Source organism: Sphaerodactylus townsendi, linkage group LG12 (assembly GCF_021028975.2).
Source record: "Sphaerodactylus townsendi isolate TG3544 linkage group LG12, MPM_Stown_v2.3, whole genome shotgun sequence".
Classification (NCBI taxonomy): Eukaryota; Metazoa; Chordata; class Lepidosauria; order Squamata; family Sphaerodactylidae; genus Sphaerodactylus; species Sphaerodactylus townsendi.
Window position 1 is genome coordinate 37,290,981 of NC_059436.1, and position 22,409 is coordinate 37,313,389.

Sequence of the window (22,409 nt, forward strand, 5' to 3'; positions counted from 1 at the left end):
CCTCTAAGGGCTTGGCTGTTTTGTTTTTGTTTTTTGCTTTTACACAGCCTCTCTCCTTCTGACAAAAAAAGAGTAAATCCTTGCTGAAATGAAATATTAATTAATTTGCTAACCAATGCTGATCTCGTATGTTACACTGACTTGTGCATGGAGATGATATGAACGTCCTTGGCCGTGTATTAATAGATTATTGACCAAACAGGACAATTAGACTGTGGGAGCTGAGTGGCTCCAGTGGTCAGTGAGATGCAAATTTGGCTCTTAATATGCCAACAGTTTGTTTAATATCATCTGATGAAATTTAAGGGGGAAGGACAGTTAAAATGGTCGCCTTGGACCTGCAGTAAGATTTATGGCTAGAGTAGAGGCTGTGGAGCACAGAAGCTGATTGATCTAGAAACCGCATTTCTGTTCATAATCACTGCATTTCTGTTTTTATTTCAAATGATAATTGGCTAATAAATATTGGACAGAGTTCCTTCCCTATCCTGAAACACATATTTCTGAAATAAATGTCCGTTACAGAAGCTTGTAACGACTCTATGGAGAGTTCAGGTTAAAGCCTTGGCAACGATTGCTCGGTTCAAATTTTGTAGAGAGCTATTTTCATTGATAGGCCTGTTGATGTCACAAGAACAAAGTCAAACTTCCACGTTCAGGGACAGTGTATCTCTGACTACCAGCTGCTCTATTAAAAAGTCATCTGGATTTACCCAATAAGGCTGCTGTTGTTCACTTTACTTTTTTTTGCGGTCAAGTTCAGTATTGTTCTGTGTGTATTCTATATGTTCCCTTTTTCAAGATGCTGGATTTTCTTTGTTCTACAAAGACACACCATATTCAGATGCTGGGCTTAGAATGGTCTCCTGCATGTAAGCCTTCCTCATGTTCTTGAAGTGAATCAGTGTACAACTCGCCTCCACATCCTTGAGTGCATATATTATTTGCACGTATTCTGAGCCTTTCATTAAACAGCCTGCCAGTTTTTAGATCTCAAGGGTGGTAGAGAATAGAAGTCCTTCTGCTATGCTGTAATTTCAATGCCCAACAGAACAATGCATCCTCTCATGATTAGAATAGGTAGCATAAACTGTGCACTAGAAAACATATCCAAATATATAGAGCTATTTTGCATGAGTTTGTGTGGGATACAACTTTTGGCATTGAGTTCAGAAGCAATCCCACTTGTGGCTACTTGAGTTCATTAATGCCCTGCAGTCTTTTCTGTACAAGAGGGCACAGAGAGAGCAATTGATTTTAAGTTCACCTCGTGATGGATGGCACCCTTTGACAGTTCACTGACCTGATGCTGCAGCTGAGATGCTAACATTGCTGCAAGAAATATTCTTATGCTGTTCAACACTTAATATAATGCAGGGGTGGCTGTGCAAATTAGATGTGCATATGTGCACACGCACACACAGAGGTGGCTTTTAATCCCATTAAACGAGATCCAAGTGTTACAGCAAGCTGTCAGTGGGGATGAGGGGCTATAATACAATGGGAAAAACTCCAGTTTTGTATTCAAAAGGTCCCAAGTTCAATCCCGGACACCTCCACAAAGGATTTCACAGATAGCAGATGCCGGTTGAGCCCGTTGCAAAGTTCCTTCGGATCATTGTAGCGAAGTAACGAAAACTGACAGCAGTGTTTCTTTGCTGATCAACTGGCCACGCTGGCAGGGGCTGATGGGAATTGTAGTCCATGAACATCTGGAGGGCCAAAGTTGGATACCCCTGCCCTAGATGGTTTGGGTTCAGGGTACTGAAAGGACTGTTTCCTCCTGTACTGTTGAGATTGCCTGTTAAGATCCTCCTCAGAAGCCTGCTCTCTGTTCCCCTTCCTACAGAGGTTAGTGCAGTGGTGGGATCCAAAATTTTTAGTAACAGTTTCCCATGGTGGTGGGATTCAAACAGTGGCGTAGCGCCAATGGGGCTGCGTGGGGCACAACGGGGGCGTGGCCGGGCATTTGGGGTGGGGCATTGCTGGGCGGGGCTATGGCAAGGACGCAGCTGCTGTGCTGGTCCTTGGGCGGGAAACAAATGCACACAGGCGCAGGCTGCCATGCACGCCGGTGCACCTCCTGCTAGACTGCTTCAAGTTCTGCACGCTTTCCCCACTTACCATTTGCGGCGCGCTACTCCCAGCGCACTCCTGGCACGAGTGATTTCCGCCGCAGGGTTGTGTTTCGCACTGCCCCGCGCTCTGCGTGGGGCAGTCAGAAGGTGTCGTTTCTTCAGCGCCAAAAATGATGCGCGCTGAAGGGGCGGGAGAGCAGCAGCATCAGGGCAGCTGTGTGGTTGCCGCCCTTGCAAGTGGGAAGCGCTGCTGGACCCCGCACTACTTTCCCGGAGTAGCGCGCAGCAAATGGTAAGTGGGGAAAGCCCCCATGTTTCAAAAAAGCTATTTTTTGTGGTCTGCTTCTAGCAAAGGACTATTTTATAGATATTTTAGGCTGCTGAATGTTCTTTTATGGGCTTTTAAAATAGTGTTTTGTTACTGTTGTTCTATGTATGCCAATAAAGGCTTTGCTTTGCTTTGCTTTGCTTTTAAAATGAATAGTTCTTATCTTGTAATTGTTATGATTTTTTTAAAAGTTGACAACTTTTTGGCAGGTAGAATCTGAAGTGGACTGATTTTCAAATGTCAAGGCTGCTTATCTGAACCTAGTCTTAGTGATCAGAGCAGTAAAAAAGAAATTTGTTATTAACTCTGATTTGACAGGAGATATAAACAAATCCATAGTGTTTGGAGAGAGGGAGAATCCAGGTTGGTTTCTGGATTTAGAGGCCCATGGACAAAATGACTTCCCATGTCTCACCTGTGTACACATACTGTGACTTGCTGGAGCCAGCAAAGCTTGAGATAATGCAAAGATGTTATACTTTGCTAACGTGGTAGTGGTTAAGAGTGGCAGACTCTAATCCGGGGAACTGGGTTTGTTTCCCCCACTCCTCTATGTGAAGCTTTCTAGGTGATCTTGGGCTAATCACAGCTCTCTCAGAAGTCTCTTGGCCCCACCTACCTCACAAGGTGTTTGTTGTAGGGAGATGAACGCAAGGCAATTGTAAGCCGCTTTGAGACTCCTTAAAAGGTAGAGCAAAGCGGGCTTCTTCTTCTTCTTCTTCTTCTTCTTCTTCTTCTTCTTCTTCTTCTTCTTCTTCTTCTTCTTCTTCTTCTTCTTCTTCTTCTTCTTCTTCTTCTTCTTCTTCTTCTTCTCCTCCTCCTCCTCCTCCTCCTCCTCCTCCTCCTCCTCCTCCTCCTCCTCCTCCTCCTCCTCCTCCTCCTAGGTACCCTGTCTCAGGATATGAGGCTTCCCCCTAATATGTCACAGTCATTGCTGGGAAATCTCCCATATGTTGCTGGAGGGAGATACAAGGGAAAGAAGTGGTACATTCATTAGTTCTCCAATAAATCCCTTTGGAATGGGGTTTCTGGGTAATGTTCTGTCTTTTGTGGGCGTGGAGGCCCAAACTCCTGTGCACTGATTTAAGATGTGTTTCTCAGGACTATGTGGTGGGGCCAAGAGTTCTCCCCAGAATTATTACTGACCCCCTAGACAACAGAGGACAGTTTCTCTGGAGGAAAGGGAATCTTTGGAAGACAATGTTTACAGCATCATATACTTGTCACAGCTTTTTGGAGCTCTCTCAGCCCCACCCACCTCACAGGGTGTTTGTTGTGAGGGGGAGAGGGCAAGGAGATTGTAAGCCCCTTTGAGTTTCCTACAGGAGAGAAATGGGGAATATAAATCTTCTTCTTCTTCTTCTTCTTCTTCTTCTTCTTCTTCTTCTTCTTCTTCTTCTTCTTCTTCTTCTTCTTCTTCTTCTTCTTCTTCTTCTTCTTCTTCTTCTTCTTCTTCTTCTTCTTCTTCTTCTTCTTCTTCTTCTTCTTCTTCTTCTTCTTCTTCTTCTTCTTCTTCTTCTTCTTCTTCGGTACTGCCCCAAATCTCTGGAAATTTCTCAAGCCAGCCTTATTGGTGGGCCCTCCTGAGCTCCCGGTACCTGCCAACAAAATTGACCCATCCTGGGCAGAAACCCATTGTTACCTGGGCTACTTTGCTTTCTGTGCAGTTGCACATTTTACAAATGATTCACAGACAAGATGGGAGAATGACATCCAAAGGGACTTGGGCAGTGGTGGGATTCAGCCGGTTCGCACCACTTCAGCAGAAACGGTTGTTAAAATGGTGCTTGTAAACAATCAGTTGTTAAATTATTTGAATCCCACCACTGGACTTGGGGTCATCTTTCTAATGATCCAAAAGGGTTTTTACTTTAGGCTTCTCCCAATGCTGTGTCTCCCTGAACAGCTTCTTTCATAAAATGACTCCTGGACCACACCAGTTCCCACTTTGAATTGTTACACGTACTCACACCCGCATATCACATATGGCTCCCGCCATGCCTTTTCCCAGAAGCGCAGTCTCTGTCTTGGGGCTGCCTTTTTTGACAGAGTCCTCTGCTCCCCTGACCTCTATCACCGGCCTCTCCTCTCCTCCTGGAATCAATTTCTTTTCCTGCACTGCTACATATTCATTGGGGCTAAAGTCGTTTGACCCTGGGCCCTCTGTCCTCCACTCTATCTCTAGATCACAGGGCGTTCACTGTTTACTGAGCAACCACATTCCATCTTCATTAATCAAGCAAAAAGGGTCCTGGAAGTTCAGTGTTTCCTGCATGATGATGATTATTTTATTTGCAAAAAAAATATCTTTGCTGTTGGAGCAGTATATGAGAGTCTCCACTGGAAAGTTAAAAGCTTGTAGTGACCCATTTAATGCAGCTGATAGAAGACATGGAAGTATGAAGAAGTTTTTGTGTTGCTGTTGCTGTTGCTGTGCAAGAAAGAAGAGTTGAACATTTGGTTGTGGTGGGTTTTCCGGGCTGTGTGGCCATGGTCTGGTAGATCTTGTTCCTAATGTTTCGCCTGCATCTGTGGCTGGCATCTTCCGAGAAAAGTCTGTTTCACACTGTGTCTAGTGAGAAGGGAAAGTTTAGTATTTAGAAAGACTCTATGCCAATAAAGGCTTGCTGGGCTGAGTATTTAGAAAGATGAGCATTTTTGTATGCTTTGGAGGAGCTCCACGTCTTAATGCCAGAACCTCCTTTAACCAGACAATTGAAACAGATGTTGATGAACAAAGATGTCTTTATTGCAGATAAGATAAGTCCCGTCCAGTTCCAAGACGTCTCTGCTGCCCCAGCAGAGACTTGGTATTTTAAAGCAACCAGCACATCCCTCCCACCACCCACTGTACAATTCCACAACTCCACTACAGACCAAAAGTATGTGGCCTTCACTAGCTAGCGGTGGAGAGATAAGAAGCCAAGAAGCAACAGAACAATACTTTCACGCAGCAGATTCACACAGACCAGAGTTCCCATCCCCCAGTATTCAAGCCAACCCGACAAGCTGGATTGCTGTCTGGTGGCTTTTGATGACGGTGAATACTAGCTGATACAATTTGGATCCATCAGACTACATACAAAACTACCTTATGGTATGTCCGACCACCTGCTCTTTTAGTGTATTCTGACAACAGCAACTCTGCAGGGTCTCAGGAAGAAAAGGGTCTTTCTCAAAACCTGTTACTTGAGGTCCTGCTTCCTCAATATATGCTACTTGGGATACCGAGGTCCTCAGTACCTTCTACTGGAGATGCTGAAGATTGAACCTGGGACAATCTGTATGCAAAGTGTGTATTCTGGCACTGTGCCACGGCTCTGAAGGAAGCAGCAACGAGTTGAGCCTTCTCAGTTGACTACAGCCATGCTGCCGTTTCATTCAGCTTCACCATTCAGTAAATACAAATTCTGGTAGCTCCTGGGTTGCCTACAGTCAGTGGCGTATCTGCCTAGGGACAAGGGATACCCCTTGTCCCCGGGCGCCACTCTTCTGGTCACGTGGGGGGTGCAAAATCGGCCCCCCACGTGACCAGGAAGTCCTGCTGTCTTGGCGTTGTCGTGTGCCCCGACCCGTCTGAGCACCCTCAACCCCACCCTGGACTCCCCTCCCTTCCTTCCCTCCCTACCTGCAGGGCTCCCAGCCAGCAGGGGAAGTCTGGGGGGGAGGTGGGCACCCTAGACCTTGCCCATGTCTATGGTGACATGGGTGGGGTCGAGGGCAGTGGGGGGTGGAGTCTGGAGGCATCAGAGGGCAGAGCTGGCGTGGTGGGGGGCAGAGCCTGGGGGCATCCTGGAGACAATTTGTCTCCGGGCACCAGTTATCCCTGGTACGCCTCTGCCTACAGTAAAAAAAACAACACCCCAACAACTCCAAAACACATAGCTACTCTGACGACGTTGAAATTAAAAGCCCATAATCCTAAAGGCTAAGGGAGAAGGCCGGGGCGATCACCAGATTTTTGCAATTTAGCTACTACCCAGTTTCCCCTAATATAAGACATCCCCGAAAAATAAGACATAGTAGAGGTTTTGCTGAAGTGCAAAATATAAGGCATCCCTCGAAAGTAAGACATAGCAAAGTTTTTGTTTGGAAGCATGCCCGACGAACAGAACACAGAAAAATAAGACATCCCCTGAAAATAAGACATAGCGCATCTTTGGGAGCAAAAATTAATATAAGACACTGTCTTATATTCGGGGAAACACGGTAGCCAGCAGGGGTTACTGGCTTGGGAGTTGGTTTATGTGTTATTGTCTCCCTGTGAAGACCAGCCCAAGTCTGCTTGCTGAGAATTCTGAAGGGTCCCTGCCAACAAGCAAGGATGATCATACATAATGCAAAGGCAAGGGGGAACTGCTGGTCAGCTCTCTCCATCCATTGCTTCTGCCTCTTCTTTGTGCTTAATTTCCTTCCTTGGAGTTGGAAGGGGGAGAACAGGGTCAATTGGCAGGTGGACACCATTGCAAACTAGAATGTTGCCATGCAATGTGTACAATCACCCACAAGATAAAATAAACGGTAAAGCAGGAACTGACACCACCATCCCAAGATCTCCACGACTCACCTACGATGTCACAATGCACTGGGGACTACATTTTCTAGGGTGCACTCAGGCCCAGTGCCTCAGATACATCAGAAACCAAAGCATGGTGTGGTGGTTAAGAGCGGTGGACTCTAATCTGGAGAACCGGGTTTGATTCCCCACTCCTTCACATGAATGATGGACTCTTATCTGGTGAACTAGATTTGTTTCCCTGCTCCTCCACATGAAGCCTGCTAGGTGACCTTAGGCCAGTCACAGTTCTCTCAGAACTCTCTCAGCCCCACTTACCTCACAAGGTGTCTGTTGTGGGGAGAGGAAAGGAAGGTGTTTGTAAGCGACTTTGAGATTCCTTAAGGCAGAGAAAAGTGGAGTATAAAAATCAGGTGGGGTCAAACTGAGAGCCTCTAGTCTAAAGCCTTCCATATCCCCTGAATATCCAAGACAAAGACCCCCTGGACATGAAGCTGGATTTCCTTGCCAAGCAATACCCTCTAAACAGTTCAAGAGCTGACAGGATTGTGAAAGATGATTTTTTTTCCGGGGCAAATATGGGAGAGAAGAATCTGTGTCAAGAATGGAAAAATTTAATGAGGGTTTGCTTTTAAATAAAAAGGTTAATAAAAATTTAATTAAACTAAATGATTGAAGTTCAATATTTGTTGAGTGTATATGAGTTTCTGTTTGGCGTGGAGCGAAATGGGAGCCTTCGGGCTGCTGTCAGATGCAGTTGAGAAAACCCTGAATGGAATCTGATGAAGGATTTGAGGCTTTTGCAGACCCGGGTGTCCTGTAATGAAATCTTGAATCTTCTAGGTTGTATTTGTAAATAAATTCTAGCTACAAAATTCTGATATGAATGATAGTTAACAGCAGCACCACCCTATATGTTTCGCTTTTACCCTGGAAACTTTGGGTGGGACGATGGAAAAATGGTTCATTTCCTTTTGACAAAGGGTTCCAGAACTATCCTATTAATATGTGTTGTGTTTCTATCCTTCTAAATTATCAGTGTAGCTGCTGTTCCACAGGGGAGGGACCTTAGTCCAGTGGCACAGCATCTGATTTGCAGGCAGAAAGTCCCCGGTTCAGTTCCCAGCATCTCTAGTTAGGTAGCAGGTGATGTTCGACCTCTTTATTTCTCTGAGACTCTGGATAACTGCTGCCAGTCAGAGCAGACAATGCTGACCAGGACAGATTGAGGGTCTGGCTCTTTCTGCACACGGGCGGAAATGAGCCTCCACCAGCATAATTTATACTGGGGAGGCTCAGAAACCGTTCACATGCTAGCGTACAAGCGGCCCCCACTCCCCCCCCAGCCAGAGACCTCTCGGTCAGCCCCCTCCACTCACAGTCATGTCCAGAGTCACCCTGGAGGGCTGCAGGGACCCACCCACGCTGCCCTTCGATCTCCAGGGGCGACACTGGACATGACAGTGAGTGGAGGCAACGGGGGAAACAGCGTCTTCCCAGCGGTGTGGTTTGCACCACGCCGATGGGAAGACGCTGAATTGCAAAAACCTCACTTGTTGAGCGAGGTTAAAAGCGGAGGCTTCACGTCGCTTTCAGATGGCCAGGACAGCGCTGCTGCGATGCAACAGCGCCTCCTGTGTGAACAGCAGCCCAGAGTTTTTGCCGTCCCTGGGCCGCTGTATATTGCTGTTGTGGAAAGGGCCTCAACATAAGGCAGCTTCATGTATTCATGTGCACAGTTTATGGGCTTTTGAGTATCCTGGCACTGCACAGAGATAAACTGTACAAATATGTGAACAAAGATTTATTAAGTAATTATGTAATAGGTGGCAACATCAGGAGAATGAAAAAAACCTTTCGTTTCTCTACCTCAGGACAGAGCAAAACTCAGCAGAGGTTGATTCCACACGGTACAAATAAACCAGATTGATTAAGGGAAATATCCCAGTTTGGGCAAGAACTTTGCATGGCTCCCGTTCCTAAAGTGGGGTTATCCTGTGATATTTCCTGAGTTTTTCAAAAACTGCTAAAATATCGATCTTTCCCAAAAATCCCGCTTCCATGGGAATACCACGGGCACACAACTGCTTTATTTTTCTGCTTCGCTGCCTGATCTCTGCACCTTATGTCATCTCAGTTTCATTTCTGCTGAGCTGCGGACTGGCGTGGCAGCCCACCCTTTCTGAAACATTCCCAAAGCACGTTTTCTGCCCGTGGTGGTGACCAGGTGCCATTTCACCCAAGTGTGCACCGCAATGGATCCACAACAATGTTTCAGTGCTTCAGCCAAGCAGATCTAGTTGGCAATGCTGCTGCTGCTATGCTCTTTGCGGGCTGCCTTGCCTACAAATCCCTGGGGCCTTTAACAGCTCTTCCAGGACCCTGGCAAGTGAGCCTGTGTGGGAAAACTCACCCCTCCCCACTCACTCTTGTCAAGTGGTGCTTGCTAGCCAGCTGCAGCCCAGCCAGCCCAGACCCATGGCTCCAGGCTCACATTCCCAATGGGGTCCAGGGGGCAGGGGCGGAGAAGTGCCTGGCTGGCAGGATGCACTCCAGCACCCCACAGCTCCTTGGCACTCGTGACAGCCCCAAAGACCAGTTTTCCCAAAAAACCCTACAGCCCTCCTCACCAGCATGCCTCCCCCAATGAAGGGGCAGTTGAAATCGAATGTGTGTGGCTCAAAAACGATCCTCCTCATGCTCCACGGACCCGCCCACGCTGCCCTCCGACCTCCAGGAGAGATGCTGGACATGACGGTGAGTGGAACCAGGGGCCATTCATTGAAAATGCTGGGGGGAAGAATTAGGACTAATAAAAGGAAACACTTCTTCACACAACGTGTGATTGGTGTTTGGAATATGCTGCCACAGGAGGTGGTGATGGCCACTAACCTGGATAGCTTTAAAAGGGGCTTGGACAGATTTATGGAGGAGAAGTCGATCTCTGGCTACCAATCTTGATCCTCCCTTGATCTGAGATTGCAAATGCCTTAGCAGACCAGGTGGTCAGGAGCAGCAGCAGCAGAAGGCCATTGCTTTCACATCCTGCCTGTGAGCTCCCAAAGGCACCTGGTGGGCCACTGCAAGTAGCAGAGTGCTGGACTAGATGGACTCTGGTCTGATCCAGCAGGCTAGTTCTTATGTTCTTATGTTCTCCACACACACCTGGTACAATATCACCTGAAACGTGACATGCACCTGCGGGCCAACGCCGCACAGCACTTCCATCCCTAGAACGCCATTTCACTCCAGGGCTGACAATGGCTTGGAGCAGCATCACCCCAGCTAATGGTCTTGTGCGAAAGAAATCGGAAAATTTCCTCCCGACCTTCCCTTGATTCCTTCTCGGAAACAGGCACCCACACGAAGGGAGAAACTGGGATAAAATGGACTTGGGTTCTAAAATACAGAATGTAACCCGCTATTATTATGCTGTGCGGAAACAACCCGAGAAATTTGGCAAAAGAGAATTTTGAAAGCATCATTCACAGAACCCACCACAAAAGCGGGGCAAACCCAGCCTTCCTTCTGTGTGATTCAGTGCATTTTGAGAAGTCTAAAAAAGGCGTCTGGCTTCCTTATCAGCATCAAGTAGTGAGATGCATTTGCCAGTCAGAAGTCTGGGTGTGTTTCTGTCCCTGAGGACACTTTGCTGATAGTGAAGCAGTCGAGGCTGTGGCCCGGGTGCTTTCCCTTCCCTGGAGTTGAAGCCTGTGGCTCCTAATATACCGGGATGGCATTAACCGAACACGGATTATCGTGTCTGTCAGAGGAAAGCACGTCCTTCTTGGCATGATAAGGGAGAGTGGCAAGCAGGAAGGCAAGCAGGAAATGTAATTAAGAGGCTTCACGGACTATAAATATTGGTTTCTCCCCCCCGACCCCACCCCCCTCACTCCAGCTCCCATCCGAGAGGAGACTGGAGGAATATTTGGGATGATTACGTTTATTAGAGCGCTCGGCAAGAAAAAAAATATGTTACACCCGCATGACACATGAATGTGATGGTTTCAGATTTCATTAGGCTGCCCGAGGGCAACTGTACTTTGTCCCCGCTCCAAATGAGCAAGGCCTCTGTCAGGCATCCTTAATGGTCATCTTTGCATGAGTGGTAATGAGGCAGCCAAGGAAGCCTTGTTGGTTTGTTTCTTAACCCCCTTCTCCAACCTTTTATAAACAACAGAGAAGCCAGCCGGAGGGGATCAAAATGGCACTGGAGCTCATTTCCTCTCTCTCTCTCTCTCTCTCTCTGTATGTGTGTGTTGCAGGGAGGGGAGGGGAGGGGAGGGGATGGAATTTTCTTCTGATTTTTCAAAGTGCAGTGTAGCAATGGCTTTTGGATTGTTGGCCTCGGAACCAGAAGACCTGGGTTCAGGTCCTTCAGTCATGGGATAATCTTGGGGCAGCTGCATACCCTTAGGACAGCGGTGGCGAACCTTTGGCACGGGTGCCAGAGGTGGCACTCAGAGCCCTCTTTGTGGGCACCCACAGAGTCGCACCCCCCCCCCACACATCTAGGCTGGCTTGGGCCGCTGGGCTCGATTATTAGCATTAAACCTAAGACCTAGTTTTGGGGAAGCAGTGTTGGTAACCCTGTTAAGCGCTGTTAAACCCCACTGATTTTCATGCGAAGAACTAAAATGCGATCCTTTACCTGGAAGTAAGCTTGGTTGCTGGCAACAGGGCTTGCTTCTGAGTAAACCCTCCTAGGGTTGTGATTCACCCATTGGAAGAGTTGCATGGTTGCTTCAAAGCAAAGCCACCAACTACCACCAAGCTTACTCCCAAGTAACGCACGCCTTGGAGCCAACCGGTTTTTTCTAAACTAAAACCTCAGTATTCAGGTTAAATTGCCGTGTTGGCACTTTGTGATAAATAAGTGGGTTCTGGGTTGCAATTTGGGCACTCGGTCTCGAAAAAGTTCGCCATCACTGCCTTAGGATAATCTGCAAAAGTCCTAATCAGTGGTGAATGGTACGGTAAGGCTGGCAGTGGCTCTGCTGGGTTTTTAGCAAAAGTCTGGAGATGCAGAGGACTGGATTTGTTTCCTTTCTGGCATGAAAAGTAGGTGCTACATCTTTGAGCTACATATGCTGTTTCCCAATGTGCATTGCAGGGCTGTTGCGAGGTAGTAGGCATATTCTCCAGTACTGACTGTGGGCCCACTTGTAATATTCATCTGTCACCATGATGACTCTAAGGCTGATTCCGAAAGGGCCAAAAACAGCAGTGTGAAAACGGTGTGAAAACGGTGTAAAAGGATTTATACTGTTTTCACACCGTTTTCACACCACTGTTTTTAGCCCATGCGGAATCAGCCTAAGATACCTGACAGCCCTCCTTAAACCCTTTTTCTGACTTCCTGTCTGTTCCCACAACTTGTACAAACTCCTTGCCAGCGTGGTGTAGTGGTTAAGAGCAGGTGCACTCTAATCTGGAGAACCGGGTTTGATTCCCCGCTTCGACATTTGAGCTGTGGAGGCTTATCTGGTGAACCAGATTAGCTTGTGCACTCCAACACATGCCAGCTGGGTGAACTTGGGCTAGTCACAGTTCTTCGTAGTCCTCTCAGCCCCACCTACCTCACAGGGTGTTTGTTGTGGGGAGGGGGAAGGGAAAAGAAATTGTAAGCCCCTTTGAGTCTCCTTACAGGAGGAAAGAGGGGATATAAATACAAACTCTTCTTCTTCTTAATCAGAGCTTTCTCCCATAGCCCTTCCACCCTTATATCCTGCTACATCCCTGCCTGTGAACTTTACTCTTCCGTAGCCACCAAAACTCTCCTGCTTCCCTCAAATACTTCCTCCCTTCATCCCCTTATGCCTGGAACTGCCTGCCAGGACACCTGTGTGGTGCCACCATTCACATAACTCCAGTCCCTTCTCCATACCGATCTCAGAAGGATGGAAGGCTGAATCAGCTTCCTGAAACCAACTTCCAGCGGGATTGAAGACAGGTAGTGATCAGAGCTTTGACTGCACTCTGTGCCACGGGCTCAAATGGATCCTTCATTAAATGTATTGCTTGAGCCATTATATACTTAAAAATCAGACCACACAATAGAGCCAGAATGGTGCTATGGACCATTAGAGTGTCAGGCCGAAGTTTAAATCTCCATTCAGCCACAAAGTTTGCTGAGTGGCATTCCTACTTTAGCTTACATATCACTGAACTCTGTTTTTTTCCAAAGGAGAAATCAGGGACAAAATGCTAGGGATGGTAAAACTGGTTCAGGTGGAGAGAATGCAACTTAGGTCAATTCCACACAGCATACGTGTCATGGGTTGCAGTCGTTATAAAGGAAGCTGGTTTTCTTTCTCCCATTCACATGTTTGCCATGCAGGCAGTGATTGGAGCCCATGGAAACAACCTGGGTTAGTTTTGTGCCTTCGCATGGAGACACCTCTCTCTTTTTTCCTGCAACACACGCGTAGCTGTGCAGGAATACAGAAATAAACCCCCGCAGCCATGCCGATCATCCCACAATACAATCGGCTGCACCTGCATAGCTGCGCATGTACAACACGCAAAAGGAAAAGAAAAAGAAAGAAGGACCTTCCTGCAATGGCAGGACAATAATGACCTATTACTGTGGCATGCAGGTTCTCTGACTGTGGATGGCACAGTGGAGGGAAGGGAAATAAAGCGCCTCCTGCCTGGCTGTTCATTCGGAAGCGGCTCCAACCTGGGATTTATCAAAAGGATCACTGGTTTAGCGATTTTCGAAAATCCTGGGTTGAGGGAAATAAAACAAAACAGACTTATTTTGGGGGCAGGACCTGTGCGAAGGCTCCCCTCCCAACGGTTTGTATTGCATCCTACACCCACTATATTTACCCTGCGTGGAGTAAAGTTCACTATATTTACCCTGCGTGGAATCCACCATAGTATGGCCAATGTATGTCACCAAAAGTACTGTCTGTTTTTTGAATATGGAGGAAATATTTCCTAGTAGAGATAAGAAAAGAGGAGTCTCCACGTTTAATAAAGAGGGCTCAGCTTGTCTGGGAAAAGAACCTTCTGTCCTAGATGATCAGCTCCCCAGTTCAATATATATGTAAGCAGTGGTGGGATTCAAAAATTTTAGAAACAGGTTCCATTGGTGGTGGGATTCAAACAGTGGCGTAGCGCCAATGGGGCTGGGGGGGCATTCTGGGGCGTGGCCAGGCATTCTGGGGCGGGGCATTCCTGGGCGGGGCTGTGGCAAGGACGCAGGGCGCGCGCGCCCCAGGTGCAGTTCCCCTTCACCCCGCCTCTAGATTCAAATAATGACTGTTTAATGAATTAAAAAAGCATTATACCGTATGGTAGTGTATTATTTCTTTTTAATATAATTATATTGATTGATTTTAAATAATAACATAAGTAAGGAGAGAAACCAAAAACTGTTTACAATTGTTAACATATTACAAACATATCTAATTGTCTATCACTCTCAACTAAAACATCCTATATTGCCTTCCTCCTTCCCATATTTCCCTCCCTCCCTACTTTCTACTTCCCCTTCAGATTCCTATAACTACTTTATCTATTCCACTTGAAAGAAAACTAACAGAGGGAGAGATCCAAAATCCTTAATCTAAAAGAGTAGTTTAAACTCCTCTCTTTTCAATATATAAATTCTTCTAAGGGGAAAAATGAAAATGGAAAATCTTTACACCTATAATACACATTTCCCAACCTTTATACCCACAATGAACAAAAAAAAAATTAGAATTTACTATATATTGTATTATTTCATACAGTTCATTAATATCAATACATAAGGAGTGCCTTACCGTAATAGGGGCAGAGGGCCCACAGGGGCCTCCTGAAGTTAATGATTTTGCATCCCTCACTTGACGAGATTTGTTGTACCCAGGGACAGAGATTACCCCCTTGTCCCTAGTGGAGTTAATCATTAATAACCGGTTCTCCAAACTGAGAAAATTTCAGTAACCGGTTCTACCGAATAGGTGCGAATAGGCTGCATCCCACCTCTGTATATAAACCTTTTTATCTGTGTGACTGAACATATTCTGAGGCTTCTGTAGATACATGTAGGGAGGAGAATTCTGGCACCACAACTTCTCCCACCCTGGCTGTAGCCCTGTGATGCAACAAGCTGTGTGCCAGCTGAGATTCTCTCTTCTGAACAACTATCCGTGCAATATCTTTTTTTTTAATGCAATGTGCCGATGTCAAAACCAATCCAAGCCGTGGGTGCATATATTTAAATTAAAAGTAATTAAAAATGGGCCGCCAGAGGGGAGGGAGACGATGGCATGATAGATTCAATGCCGGAAAATGAAGTAATGAAATACTTTATGGATTAACTCGTATCAGACTGTTTTTGCAAATTTATTTTTCATTATGGCCCATCCATATCAGATACTGTCTGAATTTATTAGACTGCCTTCAGGGCAGCCAGCTTTGCTTATGTGACAGGGGAGCTCCTATTTAGAGCGTGTGTTTGCAAGATCCTCCCCCCATCTCGTCTGATCTCCTGGGGCCGAGGGGTGGGTGGTGGCGGCCACTAGTAGGTCACTTTGCCTTGATAATAATTAGGAAGGTAAGGAGGGTTTTCCCCTTCTTGACTTGTCTTTCTCATATTATTGTTATTATTATTATTTTCAAGGAAAGGGAGAACACCGGCTGCTGCTAAATCATTACAACATCAAACCCAGAGGACTCTTTCCAGGTCATTAGTCCGGTTTGTCTTGAGTGTCTTGAGGTCCTAAAGGGTTTGGAGTTATATGCAATAAGGCGATCGCCGGCAACGTTTCCCCCGAGCCCTAGGTGTTAATGAGAAAGGTTTTCTATGTTGCCGTTAATGCTCTGTGCGGTTTTGAAAGTCAACAGGAAATGAGTGTTTCTGGCTTTCACCATCTCATCCTACCTCTCAACATACAAAGCGGCTCTATACTGAGTCAGTATTGGTCTCTCTACTTCATTTCTGACAGGCAAAGCTTCTCTGGAGTCTTGGGGAGAGATGTTCAAACCGGTTCAGCTGACGTTCTGTTTGCCAGTTAGGCAGCTAGTTTTCTGATGGACTGCTTGTCTGTTCATCGGCTCATTTGTGGGTGTTGGATTAACAGGTTCTGAAACAGTACAGCGACACGGCAACCATCTTTTTGCCCATGCTCATTTGTGCACAGTCAGCTGAGTTCGATGCCTCCAGTCCTCGCCACTCAGCAGGTAATTGTTTAAATAGAAAAATCAGTCGCAAATCACAGCCATTGGTCACAAGTAAATGCTGGTGTTTTGATTAGTTTTTAAAACCTACCATTTGATTTTCATCAAAGTGGTCCGTACTGATATTAATGGCTGTTGATATATTTGGATCACCAGTGTTTTGGCACATGCACAGTTTTTGCAAAAACCCAATGCAAATCTCTAACAGACTTCTCTCTGTGATACACCTCTGAAGATGCCAGCCATAGATGCAGGTGAAATGTTAGAAACAAGATCCACCAGACCACGGCCACACAGCCTGGAAAACACACAACAACCAATGCAAATCTGTTTGGTGGGCATTTGAGTCTGTTGGTGCTCAAGCAGAGAAAGGTCATTCCTAGTACCCATTGTATTATATGAGGAAGGAACAAAAGATGACACTTGGATTATGGGAAGAATGTGACTGGGGTGTAGTGGTTAAGAGTAGTGGACTCTGATATTGGGAACCGGGTTTGATTCCCCACTCCTCCACATGAATGTGGATTCTAATCTGGTGAACTGGATTTGTTTCTCCACTCCTACACATGAAGCCTGCTGAGTGATATTAGGCTAATCACAGTTCTTTGGAACATTCTCAGCCCCACCCATCTCACAAGGTGTCCATTGTGGGGGAGGAAGGAAAGGAGTTTGTCAGCTGCTTTGAGACTTCTTATAGGGGAGAAAGACAGGAAATAAATCCAAACTCCTCCTATTCCTCTACTTTTTCTTCCTGGTATTCCCAGGTGCAGCCTGATGGAAGTGATAGAAGCCAAACACTAAAAGCCCTCTGCTAAGCAGAAACTAGCCAGCCCCTCTGATTCTGGCCCTTCACATTAAGAAGGAGCAGCAGTAGCATAGGAGGTTAAGACCTGGTGTATCTAATCTGGAGGAACCGGGTTTGATTCCCAGCTCTGCCGCCTGAGCTGTGGAGGCTTATCTGGGGAATTCAGATTAGCCTGTACACTCCCACACACGCCAGCTGGGTGACCTTGGGCTAGTCACAGCTTCTCGGAGCTCTCTCAGCCCCACCTACCTCACAGGGTGTTTGTTGTGAGGGGGGAAGGGCAAAGAGATTGTAAGCCCCTTTGAGTCTCCTGCAGGAGAGAAAGGGGGGGGGGATATAAATCCAAACTCTTCTTCTTTGCCTGGAGACCCTAATAGAGGTTGATTCTGAATTTCGTACCTTCGATGTTTCCACCTGGAAAGCTACGTCCAAGGTAGGATTACCCAACATGGTCCTTGTGGGCCCCATGGTGCCCTCTGGCATCTTTTTTGGCACCTGCTGAGTGTTTTTATGAAGTGGCTGGGGCCAGGTAGAACTTTTGGGCAGCAGCGCTTCTGACTGACTGTTGAAGATTTGATTTGACTATGCGGAGTTTTCAAAATGTTTCTTTGGGAACATCTGCCGCCACACAATAAGGACCTGCACTGCTTTACTGAAGTTAAATTGTGGCAATCATTTTATGGCTGGTTCCGCCTCCTGGGTTAGCCATTTTGTTGCTGCACACACTATGGCACGTTAGAATTTCAGATGTGGCCACAGGGTCGAAAAGGTTGGAGACTCGTGGTCTAAAATCACTCAGCAAGCTTCAGGGCAGAATATGGATTGCCGTTTGAGCCTCCTTAGGCGTAGTCCAGCACTCTAATATCTATACTACAGTAGGATTTGGGACTTTGAGGTCCTAATTAGATTTTTAGTGTGTATGTAACTGTGTTCACTGCCACCTCGAGGATCTGGAAGAAGAAAGGAAGAATATTGTAGGTTACCTGAAGGTGGAAAGTGCCATCAAGTTGCAGCAGATTTATTGCAATTTATAAGCCCCTTCTGCACGGGCTCAGGGAGTGACGGGGCACCGGTGTACATGACACCAGTGCAACCCTGAGACCCTTTGCACATTGTGTGTGGGCCGCCCTGGAGCTGCCATGGCCCGCGGCAGCGCCTCTGCACAGAGGCATGCTGCTTTTAAAAAAACCCCTTACCTTCTCTTCCCTGCGTAGCTCCGTCGGAATGAGATGACATGCCCCCTGTGGCCCTGGCAATGCCCCAGGGGTCGGAGGGCAGGAGGCGTGTCCCCTCATCCCCATGGAGCTATGCAGGGAAGAGGACGTAAGGGTTTTTTTAAAGCGGCACGCCAAAAAACAGCACCTTCCACCTGGTGCCGTTCGCTCAGCACCAGGTGAACGCTGCTGTTTTCTAAAACCTGTAAGCACCATTGTGGGGAAAATGGGTCGGTGTGGCTTCGCACCAGCAGCGGCAGCTGTGCAAAGTCCTCCCCCACAACGGTGTTTTAACCGGCTGCACACCGCTGTACACGTCCCATGCAGAGTGGGCCATAGAGTTTTCAAGGCAAGATATGAACAGAGGTGTTGTGCCATTGCCTGCCTCTGCATAGTAACCATGAATTTCCTTAGTGGTCTCCCATTCAAAGACTAACCAGGGCCAATCTTGGGCTGTTTCCACACGGCGGCAGAAATGAACCTCCACCGGCATAAATTATGCCGGTGGAGGCTCAGGGACTGTTCGCACCATAGTGTGTGAGCAGCCCAAACTTTCTCCCCAGCCGGGAGAAAGGTTTGAAAGTGGAACCTTTGCACCGCTCGGGGGTGGCCAGGACAGTGATGCTGCGCCTCCTGTGCAAACAGCACCCTAGGGACGGCGGGTTTTTTCCATCCGTAGGGCGCTGTTATTTGGCCGTGCGGAAATGGCCTTACTTAGCTTATAAGACTGAGCTAGCTTGGGCCATCCAAGCTAGCTGAAGGTTACCTAGCACCGTTAATTTCTTGCTGCCCTACCCCAATGCTTTTGGGTCTTTCAGGGTCTGAAGAACATTGGGTTCAACTGTCGGGCCTGGTGGGCTTTGTTGTACAAGGTTTGTTTCAAATGCTGCAGTTTCTGGTTTTAGATGAATTATAAATGAACATTCTGAATCCATGCAGTTCATAATTAATAACCATGTTAATGAACTTCACTTCCCCACAACACAAACATTTTTTCTCTATTTCCCAACTGAAGTGCATTTGCCTTCCTGAAAAGCTGCTATAAATTCACAAAAAAATCACGTAAAAATGACACAATATTAACAAAACATTGATTTTTCTATTTATTTTTATGCACATTTATTAACTAAAACACTTTGGAAAGGGGCCATTATATGTGTGATTTATGCTGAGTTACCACTTATGAATCTCTGATGACTCAGGAAGCGTTATTGAGATGAATTTAGCAGATTCTGTATAAAACAAAAATCTAGGGTAAAAAAAAAGGTAATTAAAAAATGCCAGCTGAACTTCCAGGCAATAACTGCAAAACATTTCTCATGAGAAGCTTGGATTATAATTCCATTCCCTCATCTGTGTGTTATTCTACAATAAAGTCACTGTCTTCCTCAGGCAATATTTTGCTTACATTTCTTTGCCAAAGCAGTAAAGCCGCAGTGTTTTCTGGATGCCTTGTTTCATTATTTGCTCTGTATCCATGGAGCTGGTTATCCTAGTAGACCAATAATTGAGGGGACAGGGAACACTGCCCATCCCCTCAAGGGACTGCTTGGGCTTGGGATGGGCTTGCCCCTTGGTGGTGTTTTTGCTCAACACTCAGTGTTTATATCATTTCCGAGAGTCAGGTTGGTTGGCAGAAGATGATACAACTTCCTTCCTGAACCAACATGTCTGCCCCAGAGCCCCCGTTTTGACCTAAAGGTAAATTTCAAAGAGAATATGAAGGTTCCCAACTGGGAGAAATATCTGAAAAAAATGTAAGAGAGGCAGGACAGTATTCAAGAATTGTGAAATTTCTCAATAGGGAGAAAGGCAAGCTGCCTGTCTTTCTTCCTGATAGTTTCCCCTTCGCTGGAATGAAAGAAGATCTTGCAGTTCCTCCTTGTTAAGTGTGATGCTTATTGTCCACTCTTTCTCCGCCTCCTTGGTCAGGAGGGGGGTTGGATCTCTGGAGGGGTTTTCAAGACAATTATTGCCAGGGGGCATTCATTGAAAATGCTGGGGGGGAAGAATTAGGACTAATAAAAGGAAACACTTCTTCACGCAATGTGTGATTGGTGTTTGGAATATGCTGCCACAGGAGGTGGTGATGGCCACTAACCTGGATAGCTTTAAAAAGGGCTTGGACAGATTTATGGAGGAGAAGTTGATCTATGGCTGCCAATCTTGATCCTCCTTGATCTGAGATTGCAAATGCCTTAGCAGACCAGGTGCTCTAGAGCAGCAGCAGCAGAAGGCCATTGCTTTCACATCCTGCCTGTGAACTCCCAAAGGCACCTGGTGGGCCACTGCGAGTAGCAGAGTGCTGGACTAGATGGACTCTGGTCTGATCCAGCAGGCTAGTTCTTATGTTCTTATGTTGTGTACCTCTTGTTGTTTTTTGATATTAAACTATGAAGAGAGAGTGTTTTGATTGTATTGCATTCAGAATAATATGCCTGAGACACAACAGCACCTACCTTTGCTTTGGCTTCTGGGTCATTAAAAGTACTCAGCCTGCCAAAGAGTAGTGTCGAAGGGCTTTATCCTTTGGGGGATATGCAGCTATGTTTGGGAACAGTGCTTTACAGTGAAGAGAACAATGGTGTGGGTTTTTTTTAAATCAGTTACGGAATGGTGGTGAGGAGGAAGGTGTTAAAATGTTGAGGTGGCATAGGCTAAGGCAGAATCGTGCCCCAAAGTGAGGTAACTGAGAAGAAATTCAGACTGCTTTTTCTATGTGGCAACCCCTTACAGTTGAAAAGCACGATAACAATAAAGGTGCGGTGTAGAGCATAAGCCATTTCAGCCATCAAAAAAGTAAAAAATACCCTGCGGAATCAATTGGTAGCATGTTTACATTTTTAAAAGCATTGAGGGAGACACCCGAAATTACTTGGTTGCAGCACACCCCCATCCCTTAGCCTTTTTAGGTAGGGAGTAACAGCCTCATCCTCTGTATTTGTGCATGAACTGACCCCCACCTCGCCTACTAAATCTATATTATTGCACAAACACAATTAATAGCAAGTTTTCGAGGCAAACGGCACCTGTGGCCATAATGGAGAACCGTATGAGCTGAGATACAAAATCCATATATAGATTTCTCCCCCTGTATCTTCCTGGTTGTAAATGGCCACACAACTGCTGTCTTTGGGAGGGAGAGTGGTGGTGTAGATAGAGAATGCATCGCATGCCGAGGAATTTCGCTCCACTGGGGTTGACCAGGTAGGGCTCATTAATGTGCCTGGCCTTTTCAAGCAAGATTTAGAAGGCCTGTATAATCTGTACATTCTAAAGAGCTGACAGGGACAGTTATTAAGGGCTGGTGGTGGATGAGGACTCACCATGCCATTAAAATGCTACAAGATTATGCCTCCGATAGCTGCCTGCTTACATTGTCCTTCACAGCTACATCCATAGGGACAGAGCCAAGGAGAAATGCAGGGATGGGTGTGTGTGAGTGTGTGTGTGTGGAGTTGGATCGATGAAAGGATATTACCAGTAGCCCAAACCCAAGAATAAGTGATCGTACACAATTTTTTATTAAGCCTGCAGTCTAATGGCACAGTTAACATGGGAGTAAGCCCCTTGGAACTTAGTGTGACTTACTTCAGAGTAAAGCTTGTGCTGTCGAACGACTGGTGCCCAGTGAAAGAACCCTTCGGTGATTAATTGCCTGTCTTTCAACCAATTAGTTGATCAATTAATCTATTCTGTTTAAATAAATTTGCAAACGATCCGATCTCCAGTACTGAAGGGCATGCAGAGATAATTTACAGTTCATGAAAGCAGAACACCCACCCACAGCTGGGAAGAAAAGTTATCTCCAGTTTTTTAGGGGGGCAGGGAGGAGGATTCTATAACTGTGTGGTAGAGCACTAACTTTGCATGGAGAAGACTCTGGGTTCAGTTGCTGGCATCTTCAGTTAAGGAATATGAAGTAGCAAGTGTTGGGAAAAGATTGACTCTGCCTGACTCCCCACAAAGGTATTGCAAATCAGAGTAGACAATACTGTGCTGGATGAACTGGTAGTCTGATTCGATACACTGCAGCTTTGCATTTTGTTTTTCATTCTCTATGGAAACAGCACACCTGAACGGAAACAGTTTCAGGAAGTCAAAATGTTTTTTCCTTAATTAATTTAGAAAATATCTATGCTGTCTGCTTAAGGCAGCTCACAAAGTAACAGCAACGAAACAATAATCATAAAAACAACAAACAAAAACGATTAGTCATAGAATCATAGAGTTGGAAGAGACCACAAGGGCCATCAAGTCCAGCCCCCTGGAATGCAGGAACACGCAATCAAAG